General features: G+C 41.0%; 1 protein-coding gene and 1 pseudogene across 4 annotated transcripts in view; one reads left to right on the top strand and one right to left on the bottom strand.

Moving 5' to 3' along the window:
- Positions 1-17,026, top strand: part of SBNO2 (strawberry notch homolog 2) — a 123,083-nt gene that overhangs the window by 6,529 nt on the left and 99,528 nt on the right. The window contains exon 2 of one of the 4 annotated variants that reach the window (XM_032787752.2): positions 13,384-13,444. The exons of the other annotated variants lie outside the window; for them this stretch is intronic. The gene's annotated coding sequence lies outside the window, so the exon portion shown is untranslated. The remainder of the gene's footprint in view (positions 1-13,383; positions 13,445-17,026) is intronic. 4 annotated transcript variants of the gene reach the window in all.
- Positions 2,241-2,526, bottom strand: LOC116838768 (large ribosomal subunit protein eL28 pseudogene; annotated as a pseudogene).

The following is a 17,026-nucleotide window of genomic DNA, read 5'->3' as shown; positions in this document are numbered from 1 at the left end:
CCTCCCCCCCCCCCCCCCCGAGTCAGTATCTCTGGGGAGCTGTGGGGAGCCAGAGCTCTTAGCTGCCTTTCTCCCCCAAGTCAGGGGCTCTGTGGAACCATGGAGGGGCAGGTCTCTGCTTCCCTTCCCTAGGTCAGAGTCACTGGAGAGCCACAGGGGTGGGGTAGATTTCTCTGTTTCTACCCCCCTTCTCTCAGGTCAGGATTTCTGGGGAACCATGTGAAGGAAGGGCTCTTTGCTTATTCCTCCCCCGGCTCGGGGGTTCAGGGAAGCTAAGCGGGGGCCAGGTTTCTCTTCCTCCCCCCCTAAGGTCAGGGTCTCTAGGGAGCTGTGTGGGGGGCAAGTCTCTCTGCCGTTCCTCTCCCCAGGGACAGTTCTTGGGGGGAGAGTTCTGTCCTGCACCTTCTTCCCTGTCCATTACCTCATTTCTTTCTCTTTTCTGGAAATGCGGGGATAGTGCTTCAGGTTTCCTCAGTTCCTCCAAGGAGGCTATTCCTTCTCAAGTTATCTTTATTAGTCAGAGTTTTGACAGGCCTGAAGGTGTAGCTGTTTGAGTCATTTCCTGAAGCACAGTCCAAGCAATGCAACTACCTACATGGGCCAAAGGTTTGGCTTACCCATGCTAGTCATGATGCCTAGACTTAGGGCTGAGAATTTGGATTGATATCTAGTCTGAACCATCCCCAGGTACTGTAGAAGATAATCCTACCTATAGATAGCCCCTTTTATCCAAAACCCATTTACAAGAATCACCTTGCCCGTCATTAAAATGCAATCACTTCTGGGGTGCAGTGGGAGAACTCTTAAAGAGTGTAACATAATACCACATGATCGTTTGGGACAGGAAGGGAGGAGTTATGTTGGCCTGCCTTTGAAAGACCTCAGTTATGGTATTAAGGTGTAACACCCGGTGTTCTGAGTCACCTGGTAGTATTTGGGGACAGGTAGTTTGTCCAGATTAACCTTCAATTTGTGTGCGCAGCACCTAATACAATGGACCTTTCCTCTGCCCAATCCTAATGGGGCTGCTTCTGTTATACAACTAAATAAAAACAATTTATTTTTTTAAAAGTCTGTCCTTTTGTTGTGGGGAAAGAGAGGCTCTCTAATACACTGTGGCTTTTTAATTCAATGTTAGTGATGGAAAAGACCTATTGCCTTATCTACCTATCTGTTTCTGCTGACTGTACATTCTCTAGGGGCCTTTCCGTTAACTGTTAAATGACTTGCATAGCAAGTCTTACTTCAAATCCTTAGGAGACTATTCCACATGCTAATATGCCTCTCTGTTAAATTTTGCCTGGTTGTTTTTAGATATTATTGAAAAACAAGAAGGAAATCTCTTATGGAAGTAAAGTAGCTCCTGAATTTATGAATACACTCCCTTTTTATGTGTATTATGGGCCAGATTCTTCCACCCTTTCTGAGGCTGAGTGGCATGTTACTCTACAAGTAGACTGAAAGACTAAAATGTGTTTATTCATGGATTATTTGGTGTGAGTAGGGGTATCAGAATCTGTCCCTATTTGATGTCTAGACCATCAGCCTTTTCTATGTAATTACTGCACAGCACTCTGGATTTTTCTAGCATGAAAATGTTTTTAAAAATAAGTAAAGTTTACTATGCACTTGAAAAAAAAATTCTAATGTTAATTCCTAGTCTGAGGCAAGGACCAGGCTTTTCTAATCCCATATAAAACTTACTTCCCAAAATAAAACTGTTTGCATGGGGAACAGGCTACAGTGACAGAAATAAATGAGTGTCTCACTTCAGAAAATCTGTTCTGCGCTGAGACCTTGAATATCAAATTCTTGCCCACAATGGTGCTGATCTTAATTGCCCAGTTCATAGCCCCTGAAAAATAGAGCTTATGCTGTGACAGGCTCTTAACTCTGGTGCTGCTCGTGGTCACCTATCTACTTGGATCTTAATGTTGTTAAATATCAGTTCAGTGCTTAAAGCAGGGTTCTGCTGCGACAAGAGACTGTAAAAAATGGAATTAGGTTCTACTTTTATTTTGATTCTAAAGCAAATGCTCTCAGTTTACAATAAAAATAGATGGCTTTTTCTAAATTCCAGTCCTGCAAACTCACCAAGGGTTCTGAAAGTTTCCTTGGGTTCTCTTTGGCTTGTGCATCATCATCACTTGTAAATTCTGCAGGCAACAACATGCCCTCTGTTGTATCTGTGCAATCCTATTGTCTTCGGGATGGGGTGTGGCAGAGGGGGTGGCCCACGCCTAACCTGAGGGAGAATTCTTGTTAATGGTCATCTTCTCATAGGATGTGGCTGGCTTGTGCTGGCCTGCCCGTTTCTTCAGCACCACCACGATCCCCTTCCCATCGGCCGCGGGCTCCACGCCGACCGTCTTGCGATGGATCAGCCCATTGTAGCGGAAGGAGTTTCGGGCCTTCAGGTTGTTCGGCTCGGTGCTGTAGGTCTGTTTGTTCTGCTTGAGCAGGAAGCTGGAGCGGTTGCGAATGATCATCCACTGCAGATGGGCCGACATCGCCCTGCTCCCTACAGTTGGAATTTTTAAGTTAACAGTTCTGTTGAAAGCGTTTGAGGCAGGAGGGATTCCAGATCTCTCTTGCGTAGCTGGGTTGGTTCTGTCAAGTGGGCGTGCAGGGGTTGCCAAAACAGGCTCTTGTTGTTGGAAGATGTCTGTATTGTATTTACTTGATGGAAAAATAGGTTGTAATGTCATGAGTACTATGTGCATCCATTTATCCCATAAAGAAGTAGTTTTCTAACAAAGTCCAGTGGATAGGATGCCAAGTCAGGAGACCTGTTCCCATCTCCATCTCTTGCTCTTTGTAGCACCCCTGGCAAATCACTTAGCTTTTATGCATCAGTTTTCCCATCCAGATAATGATACTTTCCACCTATACAGCCTGGTCGTCAAATGCCTATGAAAGCTGTAGTGCTGAAACCTTGCACTTTTCTTATATTTATGTACCATTTAATGGAAACATACATTCACTTTAATTGTCTGAATTTTTTTAACCCTTCGAAGCAAGAGTCTAAAATCTTCAGGTATCTTGATACTTGGCAAAATCAGCATTATTCTAGAGCACCAAAGTTTAATAGTTGCATTCTAGTTTCCTAATATTTGAATAATATAGGGCTGGCAGAGCTATAGCTGCTTGGTATTATCATCAACTTAGACCATTAGAACGGCCATACTGGGTCAGACCAAGGGTCTGCCTAGCACGGTATCCTGTCTTCCAGCAGTGGCCAGTGCCAGGTGCCCCAGAGGGAATGAACAGAACAGATGATCCTCCCCTGTCGCCCATTCCCAGCTTCTGGCAAACAGAGGCTAGGGACACCATCCCTGCCCATCCTGGCTAATAGCCATTAAAAATAACACTCTGCCTGGATTTTTTTTTTTTTTTTTGGCCTAGTATTGTTACACCTGAAGTGACTAACAATTAGAAGGAAAATAATCTCTTTCCCGATTTCCTTACCTTGACAGCACTTGCCTGTATCTGGTATCGTGTTTTATGTGGGCTTTCTCACATCGGACAGCGATAGGAAAAGGATTTTTATAAAAACAGGAAAATGTTATTGTGAACCCACAAAAATTGGCAGGACAACTCTGGAGCCAGAATAGCACCTGACCCTACTTCTTGCTCCTTTTTTTTTTTTAAAGTAACTAGGTCTCGATTTGACACTGTCCCTTTAAAAATGCTCTGAAAGAACCTGCTGAGCTGCCATGACATTTTTTCTTTCACATACTAACTTGCCCTTCCTTCCCCCAGGGGTCCTTAACCTCCTGTCAAATCCATAGTCCTCTATCTTTTCTCACGCTTTATGCTCCCCACTCTTGAGTAGGAGAGGACCCCCTTTGGGTCGCTACTGAGCATTGAGATATTCCCTCTCCCAAAGGCTGCATCATCTTGTGGACACACACACACAAACCCACCTAGCCCCTGTTGACTGAGGCAGGAGACGGTAGGAACCAGTAACTTGTAGGTGGTATAGAGCATTACACCTCACTGACATGTGCTTTAAAAATTGGAGCTACTTTCGTCTTGTTTCAGTAAGATACTTTTCTTTACATTAATGTATAAATGGGCAGAAAAGATTTTTTTAGACACATTGTGTGCGTTCAAAATTGTTCCCATGCGGGGACCTTGTCCGGCAAGTTTCAGCATGGAGTAGTCTTTTTAAATGGCTAAGTTATAGACTCCTGAAATGGTTTATAATGGAAATGCTGACACAACTTTAATGTTTTTTTGAAAAGTAACACTGTAATAAAGAGCTAACTGTGCAGTCAGTGAAAACTGAGTTGTGATTTTAATCACTAGAGTCTGAATCTTTCAGGAAAGCCTTCTAGGCTTAATTAAGAGAGGTTTATATTCTCCTTTGAAACATTTTTTTAAATTTAAAATCTTTCCAGTCTTTTTGGTACCATGATCTAGAACTGTAAACATATTACTATGAAAAAGACTGACATAGCAAAATACACATTGAGCCAGCCTGAAACGATCTTAAAGTGCTATGTTTATGTATTTATGACTAGTAAGGAGGCAAGTTTGATGTCTTCATACAGCTTTTTCCACTGGGAGTGGTGATGTGGTCAATCAGAGCGTTCATAACTGCTCTGGTAGGGCTATATGGGGCCAGGATCTTTTGGGCTAGACAGACACCATGCACTCCTTCTGAGGCCTGGTGTACACCTAGAACTTTGATTGACCTTCACTCAGGATTGAAAAATTTTGCACTTCAAATTACCATAGTTAGATCAACCCTAACCCCTGGTTCAGAGGTGGCTAGGTTGATGGAAGTATTCTTCCATCAGTTAGCTACTGCCTCTCCGAGAGGTAACTACCTGTCCTACATCGATGGAAAAACCCCTCCCACCGATGTAGGAAGCAACTACACAATGGCCTTACTGCAGCACACCTGCAGCTCCATAGCTGTACTGCTGTAGTGTAGATATACCTTAACTTCATTCCCTTACTTCCCTAGGTAGTGATTGGATCACAAGGCAGAGGAAGGATGGTCTTGTGGCTGAGGCACAGGATAGAGAATCTGGAGACTGGGGTTCGTCTCTTGCCTCTGCCATTTTTGCCAGTGGTGATATTGCCCTGATGTGTTAGCTGCTTGGTTGAAAGTACCGCTGCTCTTAGTTACCCACATTGCCATGTTGCCTGAGCCTCTCTTTGTGCTCTCTCGTAAGGATTGTACGACCTTTTGTGCCTTTGAAATTTCAGAGCATAGCAAGTGTATATGTGGTGGTTTAAAGGTTTCCACAGAAATGTTCTGAGTTTCTTGGCAGAGTTGGGGGAGGGAGGCATTTTCTTGTGAATGACTTTTCTACCTGGAAATAGAAATACGTCGTTTATCTCTTCTACCAAATAAAAGGGTTCTGATAGATGGATTCTGCCTCTTCCCTCCCTATAATGTGCTTCCCTTGCAGTAATCCAGCCTAAGACTGTATTTGAGTCCTAGTTTAAGCAATAGTCCATTGCTGTAAACAAAATGTTTGAATTTCAAGTCGAACCTTTAAAGTCAAGGCAGCTTGTGAGTGAAGGGAAAGACTGTGCTTTACAGCGAGTCCTTTGTGGGGAAGAAATATGAAACTCTGAACGGTGAATTGGTGCTCTGATAGTTCTGCTGATGGAACTGAGGTCTGGGGAAGCATGAAACATAATGTCCTAATGTCATTCTGCGAGCTGAATGAATGACAAATGAGGTCAGAATTACAGATAACTCAGCAGCAATAAAGTTGTATTGTGCTGTCTTGAAATGAAGGTATCTATAGAAGATTTAATGTAAAATATATCCACATTTGGCTTAACATAACAAAGTTCCTCTCCAGTGTGTGTTGTCAGTAAAGCAGCTGAAGCATGGGACTGCTTAATCTTACTAGGATGTTCAGTTTATTAGCTTATGGGGCAGAATAGAAAGCTTCTTGCCTTTTTCTTGGGCAATTTGGGGAATAACCTCTGGGGGCCTACGTCAACAGCAAGACTCAAAAGTAAGCTTTTTTAGATTTCCATATATGAATATTTATTATTGCCTTTCTATAGTGCATTTCACCCGTGAATCTCAAAGCACATCATAAACATTAGTGAGGTAACACAACAACCTTTTGTGATAGTATATCCATGTTACAGTTGGAGACTCCGAAGCACAGAGGGGTTAAGTGGCTTGCCCAAAGTTACAAAGCCATTTGTACACTAGAATTGCCTATACTAGAAAGTTGTACCACTTTAGTTACTATCTGTGTAGTTGTGGAACAACCCTCCCAGTGTGGATACAAGGGTTTGTATAAGGGAGCTTTCCACTGGTAATCCTATTCCATGTGGGAGGAGGAATAATTATACCAGTTTAAGGCACTCTTATACTGGTATGACTAGAACTTGTACTGGTATAACTCTGTTGGTAGAAAAAACCCACACCTTTAACTGCCATAATTCTATCAATATAGCTTGCAAGTATAGACCAGGCTCAGTGAAAAAGCAAATAAAAGAATTACAGGAGTCCTAGCTTCCAATGCTATGGTGCTTCTTGAGAAGTTCTTTCTCCAATTCCATTACTCCCTCTTCATGAGCTTGGCAGGCCTTTTGTAATGTCCAAGTAGGGATGGAAATAAAATACTCAGGGGTGAGTTTATTTCACTGTTTGACCCTGCAGACTACAGGTGATTACGCCTTCAAATAAATGCACAAAGTGAATTTATTACAGCCTTACTTAACATGTTTATTTGAATGTATGCTCAACCAGTTCTCCATTTATTTTTTTAAACAGAAGAAAATTCAGTAGGAGAAGCTGATAATGCAGTGTTGTATCTGAGAATGTAAATGTGCAAGTCAAGACATTCAAAGATTCCCGCAGCAACCATAACTCATCTGCTTTGTACATTATAGATCGAGACATTTTAACAATGTACTGAGTGATATAAAAGGCTACAGTTGTGAAAAGGGGCTGAGTTGGTATTTTTAGAGAGATTTCCCGATTCTTGTGCATTGTAATTCCCAGCCATGATGTTGCGTTGATGTGGCGGCTTGTATTGAATTAAACCCACATTTCTTTGCCGAGTGCAATTTCTCCTTTAGTGTCCTCCGGCAGTTTAAGTTTTGCAAGGACTTTGTTAAATAGGGTTCATTGTTTGTACTTCTATCTCCTTCTGTTTTTATAATCCAGGAGGCCTCTCTCTGGGTGTGTTGTTTTCCAACTGCTGAGCCTTTTCCTGGCACTTTTAATTGTCTGTTCCACCACCAATTTAAACCCACCTGGCTTTATTTTTTGGCTTGACTGACTTATGGATGAGCAGATATTTTCATTTAAAGGAGCAAATTCCCTTCCAACAGTACCTTTGATTCTGCAGTATGGTCTGAGCTTCAAAGAGGTGGGGTTAGGGCTGCTTTAAAGGTGAAGTTTTTCCTCTCCATGCTATGGATACTTGTATTTTTAGAAGTAAAGTTTGCCTTTTTTTTTTTTTTTTTATCTTCACCACCTTCTTGCCTGTGTAGATGGCAAGAAACTTGGAAGTGATCTCAACTTTTCTCCCCTTTGTTCACTGAATGTACAATTCGAGCAGTTAATCTGCCAAATACATTCTTTACAGCTATGCTGTGACTCTCTAATAACTTGCACAGCCAAGGTAAGAAGTGAGGAAGGTTTTACCGCTTTCTTGCTCAGGCCTATGCACAGTTCTGATATGCTGGGAATGCAAATTTTACAGAGTTAGGGTAGTGTAAAATCTGTGCTTTTACAGAAATGTATCTCAGGTACATTCTGATGTGTCCAGAGCGTTCAAGAGATCAGGATGCCATAAACTGTGTGGTACAGGCATGCCCTACATTGACCCCATTTTAATCACATACAGTATGCTTAGTATCTTTCACGTTGATGTTATCCTTTGCTGTCTGTCGTAAATAGATTTGGTTCTATTCAGAATCAGTTTAAAGATAGGTTTCTTCAGTTGTTTTCCCATAACTCTTTCTAAATTGCACGTTAATGTGTGATTGGGTGAGTTGGGTTACAATTTGCTATATTTTGCACTACTGTTGTTAATACACTGATTCTTTGTTTTTATTTAAAAAAGCAGTTTCAATTTACCCATTTGAATCTACCTTCATAGTTTAAATTAGTAGGGAGCAAACTCTAGCGTCTGAATATCTGTCTTTTAAACATAAATTCATCAATCTATTGCTGAGGAATTGTAAAAAGCGATTGATCTATCGGGGATCGATTATCACATGTAGTGTAGACGCGATAAATAGATCCCTAATCACTCTCCTGTCGACTGCTGAACTCCAGCCGTGCGAGAGGCGAAAGCAAAGTGGATGGGGAAGCCACGACCGTTGATCCAGTGTCGTGAGGACGTGAAGTAAGTAATTTTATTTCGATCTAAGATATATCGACTTCAGCTACGCTATTCTCAGAGCTGAAGTTGCGTATCTTAAATTGATCCCACCCGCCCAGTGTAGACCAGGTCTTTGAATTACCCTAGAGTAGTTCTTGCTCTACTTTTGCGTAGTCTGATGCCTGGCTAGCAGAGGGTGCACAGATTAATTTGGGGGAGCTCTTTTGCAAGTGTGACTGATACGCAGATCCTCAGACAAGGAAATTAACAAAGCAGAATCATATTGAGTTTTGCTCTTTGAGAAACTAAGTGTGCCAAATGGAAAGGAACTAAACCAGCTGGGGAAAAAAAACTTTCCATTTTTAAAGGTTACAGCAAATAATGGAAAGAATTAAAAATAATCGTTTGGCACTTCCCATTTAAATATAGAATTGTGGACTAAGGAGGCAAGTGCCTGCTAGTTTTGATCATATTAAACTTTGCACTCACATAGCAACCCTCATCTGAAAATCTAGGTGCTTTTCAGAGGATGATGAGACCTCTCAGATCCCCTGTGAGGTTACTAGACCCATTTTACAGATAGGTATACCGAGGAACAGAAAAGATTAAGGTTTCCCCATTGTCACAAAATAAGTCATTAGCAGAGCAAATTAATTCAAGAGTCGTGATTTCCAGCTTCCTCTCATCACTCATGACAAATTGCTGCTTGGTATGAATTAGTACTTCTCTCTGTGTATTGTTTGAACATAAAGGGGAACTTGCATCTGGCTAGGCTGTCGAGATGTGAAAATCTTTTTTCAGTTTCCAGAGTTCCTATTTCTGGGGTTACATACGTGTGTGTATGTGTGTGTTAAGAGAGGTCAGTTGAACTTTTAGCGCCCCTGCTAACAAAGGCAGTGGTCCGTAGCAAGTTGTATGCAACTGACAGCTATTGTCAGTTGACGTAAGGAATCAGGGAGATGGGTGGGTGTAGCAAGCTTCCAAATTCCATTTGCATGCAGTATCTGTGGATGGGCAGCTGGGAAAGGAATGATCACTGTGATATATCTTCAGGTAGGAAAAGGAACTAGATCAAGTTCCCAAGGACTTTTTGTTATCAGGCCCATGTAATTCAAGAATGGCAAAGTTGAGTTTGACTGTGTATCCTGTGCATACCTGTGGTTTCCTAGCCAGCTTTCTGTAACAGCCCGTCATAGAGGAAATGCTTGTATTTATAGATGATGAAATATGCGACTGGTATTGTACAGCTTTCTTAATGGTATATGCCCATGAAATTGGGCACTTACTCATGGTCTTATTGATCCTGATTATTGCGGAGCCGCTTATTGAGTTTCTCGACTTGCTAGTCAGTGTGAGTTCAAAGTAGATTGCCACACACATCGCTGTCACGCTCCAAAAAGCCTAAGCCACTTTTGAAAATCTAAATCTCTCTGTTCTTCGTTTCCAGCTAGTCATATTCCATAGCTGCAGACAAAAGCTGCTCCATTATGGGCCTGGAATGGGTTGGAAAACTATCATAATGAACTGTTTAAGTGAAAATCTATTTATATTGAAACAATTCATATATCTCAATCAGAATGACTCCTGATATAATTAGACTGCTCATAGCTTTATCTTGCTGCGTAGGAAAACAGTTTCCTTATTAAGCATGGGATGTCCAGCCATTAAGGAGTGAGCATAATGGTTTTTTCATGAGTATGTGTAATCCATCACTTGAGTGCCTCTGCTCTAAATCATGTTGAAAGATCGCTTCATTAGTTCTTCGTGATCCTTACAGATGGAAATTACTGTTCTTGTGTTTATAAACATTCACTTTATTCTGCTGGGGTTCCTTTTCTACATTTGTCTTGGCAACAGTGCATGCTTACTGCTTAGCATGGGATTTACTGGTTGTGCTCCACTGTTGGTCCAGAGGAGTAGTTCCAGTGGCTGCTTTGTGCCCTGAAGCCTGAGAATTTACATCATTTATAAAAGTATCCTGTCTAACATTACACTGGATGTTGAGTTATGTGTCTTAAATGCTTCTGCTCAACGGTATTTTGTGGCAATGAGTTCCACATGTTATGCTTTTAGTAAAATAAAGTGTTTGCTTTTATTAGCTATATCATTTTTGACATAGGGCGACCAGAACTGAACTCACCCTGAATAGTGTAGCTATACCAGTGATTTATATCATGACATTTTCAGTATTTTCTATCACATTCTTCATATATCCTGATACTGTGTGCTTTTTTGACCGCTATTGGTCTCTAAGATTTTCACTGAGCTTTCTGTGGTGCTGCCCAGGTCTCTTGGAGTGGTTACAGTTGATCACTTCTGTGTCTGTTTACCCACCTGTAGAGTAAGCATAATGACTTCACAATTATATTTGGAGGAATAATCAGTTTGGAAAGTGCTTTGAGATATTTGGATGGAAGATGCTAAACTCTATACTAATGATTACATAAATCCATGTATTCATGCCTGAATATCAGTGACATAACAGAATTTTCAGAAGCCTTTGTAATCCATTGCTAACTTCAAGCACCCATCCATCAGTCTTCTTGCTGGCTGTCCTCTACTACGATGATCCTCCACTATGCCTTCCATAATAACTTCCTCAAGGTTGTTTCCATTTCTGTGCCTAAAGTGACCAAAACACAGAAGTTTGTGTCTGTTGATTTCCGACATGAGTGTTTGCTTGTCCCCAATAATATTTATAACATAGGTATTCATCTTTTTCTCCACCCAGGAGATACTCAAGAGTACTCTCCAACCCACATTTCAATAGCTTACATTTTGTTCTTGTCAGCAGCATTAACTTTTGACAACTTGCACATCCGTAAATTGCTATGGAAAAAAATTGGTTTTTCACCAGTCACACCTTTGTACATTGAGATGCAACTCTTTTTCTACACTTTCTCAACTGAGGCAATAGCTGAGTGAGCCATCTCTAATCTTCCAACTTCTTTGGAAAAGCCTCCTTGGTTCAATATGTATGATCCTAGATAATTAAATTCGTCTGCTTCCTCTACAGCTTGTCTATTAATTGTGATGGGTTCTCATGTCCTGTTTTTCTTAGTCATGTCAATGTTTACACATTTTGTTTCTGTTGCATTCAGGAATAGTCCCTATTCCCCAGTTCCTTGTTATAAACTTCATCGTTTTTTGTGTTGCATCGGACATTGTAGCAAAGAGCATGGTGTCATCAACGTGTCTGAGGTCAGTTAAAAGATGTCCACCAATGGAAATCCCAGCTCCTTCCATTTTGTCAAAACCTTCTAAGGCTTATATCATAATAAATTCTGGGTATATCTTAAAGAGGCTTGGGGACAAAAAACATACCCTTATCTCAGACTCTGTGTGGTCAGTGCACTCAGTGTCACTTACTACTGTTTGCATCATAGTCTGGTGGTGGTGGTGATGGTGGAAACTTGTGCTGAGTATATTTAGATGCTTTGGAAATCTCTGTCTGCCAGTATCCTCCAAAGGTGGTCATGACATATGGTATCATATGCTCTTGGGTGATCAATGGGCGATTGTACTCTAATCTTAATTATTAGGATAGTGCTAAAACTAAGGAATTGGCTTATGTCATGAAACAAAAGCATCCAAACTAAATAACAGGCTTAGTAGTAATAGTGTCCAGTTTTTAAAACTTCATTGGCTAAAACTAGAGAATTGAATTTAGATATTTTTTGTTTCCTTTTGTTGATACTCTATTGGCACTTTTTTCAAGGATAAGGAACTGGCAGCTAAGATTATGTGACAGAGGCTGGGAGCTGATGTACATGTCCATTGCAGGAGTTTGCTGCTTCATGATGTACATGATGAGTTAGATGACTCAACTTCTACCATCGATGTTGCTTTCCCCCTCCCCCTCCCCCTCCATAACTGCGTTTCATATTCTCTAGCTCCCAGGAGAGGATGGGGCAGTTTATGACTCTTGAAGTTGGAACTGTTATTTTACTGCGCGGTTTTCTCCCAAAGTAGAAGTCATGAGTGTTGAACAGTCCCCAGATACCTGAAGGCTGGTAGAACAGAGTGATCCTTGAATATGTTTTCCACCTGTTATTCTAGTTGCAGAGAACTTTGCCTGTTGAGTCTTTGTAGATGACTTCCAGCAATTTCTAACTTAGAAAGCCAATAAACTTCTGCCTGCGTAGTGAAAGTGTGATAACTGCTCTCATCGTTAGGGCCAAAAGTCTTGCATCTTTAACTAAATTATCTCTGTTCACTGCTTGCCTTGGAGGTTCTGATGTTTGTAGGACAGACGAGATGCTTGTAGGGAATAATTCCTCTTTGATGCTTTGAGTGGCTCTTACAAGATCTTAAGATGAGAAGCTCTAACTTGCCTAAAAGATGGGGTTCATTTTACTGCCAGTTTGGGAGGAGGGCCAAAGGAGGAAAGGCTTGAGTGTAAACTTGCTGCACTATTTGATTTGGGGGTTGTGGACTTCCACTCTGTATGTCCTTGGTAATGTAAAGCCTGGAATAGCAGCACAGTACCTGGAAGTGAGACAGCTGTGGCCTTGTATAAAACTTGCTCTCACTTTTGTAATTTTCCATGTGCTTTTGGTAGGATGCTGAAACAGAAATAGCTCCCTCGGGTTGTCATCGCTTCTTGGTTTTTCATGACCAGTATTGACCTTCATTCCCAGAGTTCATGCAATATCACTGTGAATGGCTTTAGAACCTTCTGGGAATTTAAATATGTCAGCCAGCCAGCAACTGGCCCATATCAAAGTGTGAGTGTACAGTGAGGTATTAAAAACTCTGCATTCATCACCCCGGCATGTGATGTAACTGCTGTATCTTCCTCTGTTTAGAATAGGAGACATTTTATGGTTCTGAAGTTATGGCAGAGTGGCAAATGTTTTTGTTTTGTTTTTTTTATGGCACCCACTGTGCTATGCAAGCACAGTCTCTGTTCAAAAAACTGCATTCCGCTGGAGGCCGGTTGGTTTTGTGGCAGTAAATCTAAAAAGTGTGTAATGTGTCAGGATGAAAAGGTGGATCCCTTACATGTCTCAACTTTCTGCCTTTTTTGGCTCTCTTGTGACATCCTTTTCACCTAAAACAGAGACCACCAAAGGACCATAGTACGGCAGTATTCCAGCTTTCTCCAGTACTCGGATTTACAGGTAAATATACAACTGCAAAGATGTTTTGCATCAATTCAGGCTAGAATTGTGTGTACGTGCTTGAATTTATCAGAACCAACAAAAAGCTTACGTGTATAGATAATTAAGTTTCAGAGTGGTAGCCGTGTTAGTCTGCATCAGCAAAAAGAACTAGGAGTACTTGTGGCACCTTAGAGACTAACAAATTTATTTGGGCATAAGCTTTTGTGCGGCTAAAACCCACTTTATCAGATGCATAGAGGGAAAAATACAGTAGGAATATATATATAGACACACAGATCATGAAAAGATGGGGGTTGCCATCCCAAGTCTAACGAGACAAATCAATTAAGATGGGCAATTATCAGTAGGAGAGAAAAAAAACTTTGTAGTGATAATCAGATGGCCCATTTAGATAATTAAGTATAGCCATTGGTGACTTCTCTAGCAGTGCACATTACCATTGATCTTTTTGGGTAACTGGATTATTTCCAAGGATTAATTTACTTTAGAGTGGAAGACTTTACAAGGAAGTGGGTTCTAGTGGTTAGAAGTCAGGATATTTGAGTCTGTGCCCATTCATACCACTGGCTTTTTGGGTGTTTTGTACAAGTTCTCTCTCTATGATGAGTTTCCCCCTCGTAAAATGGAGTTATTACTCACTCTGAGGTCCTCCAGAAAAGTCCACTATCTAGTGCAGAGTATTGTTTTAGTATCTGAGAGGATTTTAATATCTCTGGAGCTCAAAAGTCTTACAGTTCCGAAACTGTTTTCTTCATTTTGCTAATTGGGTACAGACTGTTGTGTAAGAGTTTTCTTAGGGAGCTAAGTACATTTTTAGAGGAATGTACTCTATACTGTAGAGAACCCATCAAGTGAAATGTGATGTTGCCAAGACATGAGATAATGTAGAACAGACAGGGAAAATCTCTGATATTGATTTACCCTTCATAAGTTACTGTTTGTTGGATGTATAAGTGAAGCTGTACATTTGCTACAGCTGTTACGGGAATCACGGCTTCTGATTTCCTATCAAAAGCTGTTACAAACTTAAAAAAGAAAAAAAAAAAAAAAAAACCCTCTGGTGAAGGGAACAGACACACTGTTGTAAAGGCACCAGAGTATATTGATATCTCTCAAACAGTCTCTGACTTTAACCCGTAGGTCAGCACACCTCACCCCCTCTGCCCAGTAACTGCTGAGCTTGCCTATTTGCTGAAGAAAGGTAATCTGTAAAGAAAAAACTGTTTGCCATTTACTGTTCTATCATAGTGTATCGAGGACCTCAGTTTTTTATCTAAATCATTCCCCCCCCCCCCGCCACACACACACTTTTGCTTGTTTACATTGACAGTATCAGGTTGTGACAGGTCTGTCTGGTTGGAGGACATTGATGTTTGGAACATCTGGATGGAGACATCACAGGAGAATGAAACTTGAGCTGTAGGTCTCATCTCCCCGACGTTTTCATTTAGGGGCTGGGATATCGCAGCTCAGATTTCATTATCCTATGATGAAACCATCTGTGTCCTCCTGCCCAAATCTTCCAGCCAGAAGAGGGAAGTCAGGAACTTACAAAAGCAGGCAAAAACGTTAAATCAAGTATGAGGTCATTTTTGCATGGCATAAAGGAGGTCAGTAAAGAGCCCAGGCAAACCACCACCTTTGCTTTGCATTTAAACTTTTAACTCTTTGCTGCTGTATTCTTTTTAGGTGTAACTTGTAATTAGTGTAGCATCAGCAGAGCATGTCAGGAACAGTAGGTAGAGTAAAGAGGAACAAGGGGGCAACCCTGAAACCAAAAAATAAAAGATCCAATTAATTGAAGACCATTAATGATCAGTAGCTTGGACTTAGGTCATCTCTTCAAAATGTATCTTGGGTTACCATCTAAAACATTCCAGATATGGATTCATTCCAGCATATTCTCTGTCCCTCTCTTGCAAATTCCATTTATATAAGCTAATGCATGTGACGTATGCTGGGAGGAAGAAGTCCTTAGATGTTTTGGAGCTGCTGAAGATTGGCTAATAGATCAAGGGGACTGAAGTCCATTTAATGGCATTAGCTAGTGCCCAGCATGCTAACTAAACATTTTTGGGTGTTTGCACTTGTGGACTTATTGACTGTAAAATCAGAGTACAGATTTTATAGAGTAATAATAAGAAACAATTCTGCACATGTAAAACTCTGGAAAAAGCAGGCAAGTAGAAACTGATGTAGGGGACTTCTTTGCCCTAGGAAAGAGGTGTTTCTTCTACTAGCCTTTAGTGAATGAACTCAATGTGATTGGGATGTTCAGATAATTTGACGTTATGTTGCTGACGCTACCTTGCCGCTATCTACACTCTGTTTTGGGGCAAGGTTTTGCTGTGCTCTTCCAGGAAATTTGTCCTTTTTCTCAAGGCACCTTGATTACTTTGAGAGTTTTTTTTTTATTTGACTGGGGTAAATAAATTCTGACAGTTGTTATAATTTGTCAGACAATGGGGATGGACAAAAACCAGATTAGTTATCTTGTTGAAGTCAGATCAGATTTCTCTAATCAGTTTAAACCTTCCCAGAAAGAGCTCTGCTTTAATTTGTTTAAGCCTACAGTTGCTTTGAGCATAACTGGTCAATTTTACTCAGCATAGTTTGCGTTCTACTGCACGGCCACACCCTGCTGAGCCTGCAGCTTCTACCTGACATGGATTTGTAAGGTTGCATAAACCATACGAGTCCCAGTATGACTGCCTCTGTGTTTAAAAGAAAAAGGGAAACCTTTTAAACCACAAAGTGCTTAGCCTCTGGCAAATGATTTATTTCAGTTTGTGAGCCCTAGTCACGTGAGCGCATTTAACCATATGCCCTCAGTGGTTGCATTTCGAATGGTAACTTTTTTATTTTTCATTGGTTAACATGATCCTGTTTTAAAAAGTATTTGTAGCTCTGTTCAGAGCTAGCAGATTATATTGGCAGCCATCCTGAAATGGCTTTGAATAGGGTATCCATCCATGAAATAGCATCAGTAAAGTCTTCAGAGGTTCTTGTTATCAAGCTGTCCAGCATTGTGCTGCGCTCTGATCAGGGATAAGTTCTACTTAACATTTTGTGTGTGTGTGCAGGTGGTTTTATTAAATGTCCAACAGACCCAGTCCTGAAACCAGTGGGAAGGGTTGCTTGAGTAGGGAATTCAGGATCCTGCAGTATGGCCAGTTCTACAGTCAAAAGTTAAGTTGATCCAGCTATGTCATTCAGGCATGTAAAAAAAATAAAATCTACACCCCAAGATGTAGTTAAGCTGACCTAACCCTTGACGTAGATAGTGCTAGGTTGACGGAAGAAGTCTTCCATTGACCAGCTACTTCCTCTCCAGGAGGCGGATTAGTTAATGCAAACAGGAGAACCCATTCTGTCACTGTACTGAGTGTCTACGCTGAAGCGCTACAATGGTGCTGCTGCAGTGCGATAGCTGGCCGCTGTAGCATCTCAAGTGTAGACAAGCCCAAGATTTAATCAGCAGCAGGAAATGTCATTAAAAGTGTGTTACAGTAAACATGCAATGTTTGGAAGAGTCCCTTGCAGAGCTTGGTAATATTATTGCAATGAAAAACAGTGTTT

Source organism: Chelonoidis abingdonii, chromosome 11 (assembly GCF_003597395.2).
Source record: "Chelonoidis abingdonii isolate Lonesome George chromosome 11, CheloAbing_2.0, whole genome shotgun sequence".
In the NCBI taxonomy this organism is placed as follows: domain Eukaryota; kingdom Metazoa; phylum Chordata; order Testudines; family Testudinidae; genus Chelonoidis; species Chelonoidis abingdonii.
The sequence above is the reverse complement of the archived record's forward strand: the minus strand, read 5'-3'. Positions and strand labels throughout refer to the sequence as shown.